Source organism: Rhinoraja longicauda, chromosome 4, assembly GCF_053455715.1.
Source record: "Rhinoraja longicauda isolate Sanriku21f chromosome 4, sRhiLon1.1, whole genome shotgun sequence".
Classification (NCBI taxonomy): domain Eukaryota; kingdom Metazoa; phylum Chordata; class Chondrichthyes; order Rajiformes; family Arhynchobatidae; genus Rhinoraja; species Rhinoraja longicauda.
In genome coordinates, this window is record NC_135956.1 from 93,352,183 (window position 1) to 93,356,916 (window position 4,734).

Below are 4,734 nucleotides of genomic sequence, written 5' to 3' on the forward strand. Positions count from 1 at the left end.
TAAAGAAATGCTTTAATAAAGAAAATGTATTTAATTCTACTGTCTGTGTGGGCATGATACCAAAAAGGCAGTGAGATGGTAGCATGGTAAGGACATTGAGTATAGAAGAGACCACAAGGAACTGCAGCTGCTGGACTTGAGTAAAACACAATGTTGGAGTAACTCAGCAGGTCAGGCAGCATCTCTGGAGGACGTGGACAGGTGACATCTTGGGTCCTCCTTCAGATCGATTGTTGTGTGGGGGGATGAGTTTGAAAAGAGGTGACAGGGAGACCTGGAAAGTTTAGTTTAGTTAATGATACAGCGCGGAAACAGGCCCTTTGGCCCACCGAGTCCACGCTGACCATCAATCACCATTCGCACCAGTTCTATTGTATCCCCCTCCACTCCCTATACACTACGGGCAATGTCATTGGCTGGTTTAGCTACAAACCCACGAGTGTTGGGATGTGGAAGGAAACCGCAGCACCCGGAGGAAATCTACTCAGTCGCAGGGAGAACGTGCAAACTCCACACAGACAGCACGTCAGAATCGAACCCGGGTCTCTGGTATTGTGAGGCAGTAGCTCTACCAGCTGCCCCTATCTGCATTAAACTCCATGAACCATTCATTAGCCCACTTGCCCAGATGATCAAGATACTGCTTTAATTTTGATAACCATCATTGCTGTTTGCCACACCACCCACTTTAGTGTCATTGCGAACTTACTGTTCATGCCTTCTCTATTCTCCCTATCATTAATATAAACCATAAACAGCATTGGGCACTGATCCCTGAGACTAGTCACAGGCCCCCAGTCTAATAAACAACCTTCCACCGTCACCCTCTGCTTCCTTCCATGAAGCCAGTTCTCTGTCTAGTCAGCTAGCTCTCCCTAGATTCCATGCGATGTAACCTTCCAGAGCAGCCTACCATGCAGAACATTAACAAATGCCTTGCTGAAGTCCATGCAGACAACATCTATGGCTTTACCCTCATCAACCTTTTTGGTAACTTCTTCAAAAACTCAGATTGGTAAGACATGACCTCCCTTGTACAAAATCATGCTGACTGTCCCTAATCAGCCCGTCTGTCCAAATCCAAATCTTATCCCTCAGAATCCTCTCCTGTAACTTGCTTCCCTAGGGCGTTAGGCCCACTTGTATATAGTTCCCAGGCTTTTCCCTGCAGCCCTATCTAAATAGAGAACATTGGCCACCCTCCGGTCTTCCAGCACCTCATCATGTGTGTAATGATGAATCACATACAGCCCTCACAACGGTCCAAATTTGCCCGAAAGTTCCCGCTTTATTTCATTTCCGCCATTCCGATTTCACCTCATTTTTCCGCAAAACACATACCTCGCCCCGCCCCACTGCTCGCCTCACCTCACCCTGCCTCGCCCCGCCCCTCACCCTGCCCCACCGCTCGCCCCGCCCCACCGCTCGCCTCACGCCACTGGCCTCGCCTCACCTCGCTGCTGAGCTCGCTTCGTCACGATGTGTAGCGCGAGGCCCGTTAATGTTGAGAGGGGATGGGGTGCGGGGGAGGGGGTGTCGGGGGGTGGAGGAAGGGAGGGGGGGTGGGAGGATGGGAGGGGGAGGAGGGTAGGGGGAGTGTAGGTGGGGGGAATAGGTGGGGAGGGGAAGGCGGGAGTGGGGAGCTGAGTAGGGGGGAGGCGGGAGTGGGGGGGTAGGGCAGGAGTCGGGGGGGTAGGGCGGGAGTGGAGGTAGGATGGGGGAGGGGGGTTGGAGTCGGGGGGAAGGGGGGTTGGAGTCGGGGGGAGGGGAGGACAGGGACATGGACCATTGTGATTTGCTGTTGAAGACCACTGGAGCAAGTATGTCTTCAATGAAATTAGGTATGTGCAGTTTTAAATGAAACTCTTTCTTCATAACTTAGTCACACATTTTGTGTAAGGAAAAAGCAAAATAGAGAAAACAAAACAAAACAATGTTTTCTTTGTGTTGTGAAAAGTATTTCTGTTCAATAACCTTTCTATAAATAGCAGAATATACTCATGGTAGGCCTGACATTATACATGTAGTCCAAGAACTACAGACTGTTGGAAATAATAGCATTTTCACACGTGAATGTAATGCATCGTATACGCGCATTTGGCACGCACATTTTTTTTTGCTGAAAAGTTGCATTCCGCGCCATATTATGAATTTTGATGTAAAATCAAATGTTGGGAGGTGTGCATATATATCAACCAGGGCACCTCCAATTTCTACTCCAGCTTCCCACAATGTCCTTGGATATATCTTATCAGGCCCAGGAGATTTATCTACCTACTTAAGATGTTCAGCACCTCCTCAACCCTCAATACATCTCCATTAACTACCCCAGGTTCCCCAGTCTTCATAGCTTTCTCCACAGTAAAAACAGAGGAGAAATACTCATGGAGGACCTTGTAAATCTCCTGCAGCTCTAGAGAAAATTGCTTTAGTTTCTGTGAACCCCTGTTACCTCTCTAGTTACCCTCTTTCCCTTAGTATACTTATATCTCTTTGGATTCCTCTCCTGCCTCCTTTTTGCCCTCCTGGTTTCCTTCTTAAGCATGCTCCAAAACAGGGATATCCTTGATCCCAGTTGCCTATACCTGTCCCATGCCATATTTTTCCTGATTCGAGTCTCAATTTTGCTGGTCATCTAAGCTTCCTTACACACACCTGCTTTGCTTCACTGTAACAGGAACATGCATACCTTGAACTCACGCTGAGCATATAGATTCATCATCAGAGGCCTAAACCTACTCTCTGATAAATAGTCATGACCATTTATTTGTAAAAACCAAAGGCCGGACGATATCTCGCATTGTATTGGTAGATGCAGCACAGTGAGTATAGGAGTAAAGATGTCCTTCTGCAGTTGTATAGGGTCCTGGTGAGACCACGTCTGGGGTATTGTGTGCAGCTTTAGTCTCGTAATTTGAGGAAGGACATCCTTGCTATTGAGTCAGTGCAGCGTAGGTTCACAAAGTTAATCCCCGGAATGGTGGGATTGTCAGAGGAAAGATTGGAAAGACTGGGCTTGTATTCATTGGAGTTTAGAAGGATGAGAGGGGATCTTATAAAAACATATAAAATTATAAAAGGAATGGATAAGCTAGACGCAGGAAAAAGGTTCCCAATGTTGGGGTCCAAAACCAGGGGCCACAGTTGAGGTCATTTAAAACTGAGATGAGAAAAAACTTTTTCACCCAGAGGGTTGTGAATTTGTGGAATTCTCTGCCACAGAAGGCAGTAGAGGCCAATTCACTGGATGAATTTAAAAGAGTTAGATCGAGCTCTAGGGGCTAGTGGAATCAAGGGATATGGGGAGAAGGGAGGCACCGGTTGCCGACTGTGGATGATCAGCCATGATCATAATGAATGGCGGTGCTGGATCGAAGGGCCAAATTACCTCCTCCTGCACCTATTTTGTGTCTATGTTAATGCCTAGCCTGATGATGGGACAAGTCATTGAATCAGCTGAAGATGAATGAAGTATTCCAACCATTGTGCCTAGCTTGCAAAGTTCTTGTGAATTTACCACACTTATGTTCTGACAACCATCTTCATTAATTTCATGTATCAATCGCAAAAGGTAATACCACCCTCATTTCATAGTAGTCATTTCATTTCTTTTTAAATGATAAAAGCTGCTGTGGCCTATAAATTAATGTCTGGAGTGAAACGTGACTGCAACCGTTTGATTTTTTCCCCAAATAATCATTCTGTAAAATTGCCAGGGTACTCTGAGTGATGCAAGCTTTCACAGCCAGGGTTTCAGGGTTGGTGGTTCATGGACATCATTCCCCATCATCATCACGGACCCACTACACTTTGACTATCGCCACCTCCTTTGTGTTGCTGACATTGTCTCGACACCAGGCCACCAGGCTCTCAAACTCCTTCCATACTCCATCTCATGAACAACAAAATTATCCTTTGATTTTCTATGAGATGGAGTTGTTGTAGTTTGTTTTCTCCATTCTATATCCGGTTTTGAATAAGTTGATGGTTTATAATAGATGCAAGAAATTGCAGAGAATTGTGGACACAACCCAGACCATCACACAGACCAACCTCCCTTCCATTAAAGGTCGGGAAGTTGGAGAGAGGACGACCATTGGCTGAAAGTACCTGTTAATAGTGGTAGAAACGGCAGTTTAAAAAGAGCGCCAATAGGGCACTGTTAATCAGTCTGTAAAGGTCGGGAAGTTGGAGAGAGGACGACCATTGGCTGAAAGTTGATCATTTAAGTGTGAAGTCTGGTAAATTGGACAATCAGGCAATTTAATTGGTGATATAAGCAAGACTTGCAAAAGGGTGCAGCCCAGTGAGGGAAGTGCCCTGTGAGAAAAGTGCCCTGTGAGAAAAGTGCCCTGTGAGAAAAGTGCCCTGTGAGAAAAGTGCCCTGTGAGAAAAGTGCCCTGTGAGAAAAGTGCCCTGTGAGAAAAGTGCCCTGTGAGAAAAGTGCCCTGTGAGAAAAGTGCGAGTCTTTGGCTGCAAGTCTTCGGCGAGGAGGCTGAGGTGAGGAGGGTACAATTGTTTTAAGCTAGACACAAGGTAATGGCGGAAAAGTTGGTGCAGTGTGTTTCCTGCAGGATGTGGGAAGACAGGGATGTCGCTGGAGCTTCTGGGAGCTACACCTGCAAGAACTGTGTCCAGGTGCAGCTCCTGAATGGACGTGTGGTGGAGTTGGAGAGGCAGTTGGATGACCTCAGGGCCATCCGGGAATGCGAGAGTTTCCTCGACAGGACCTAT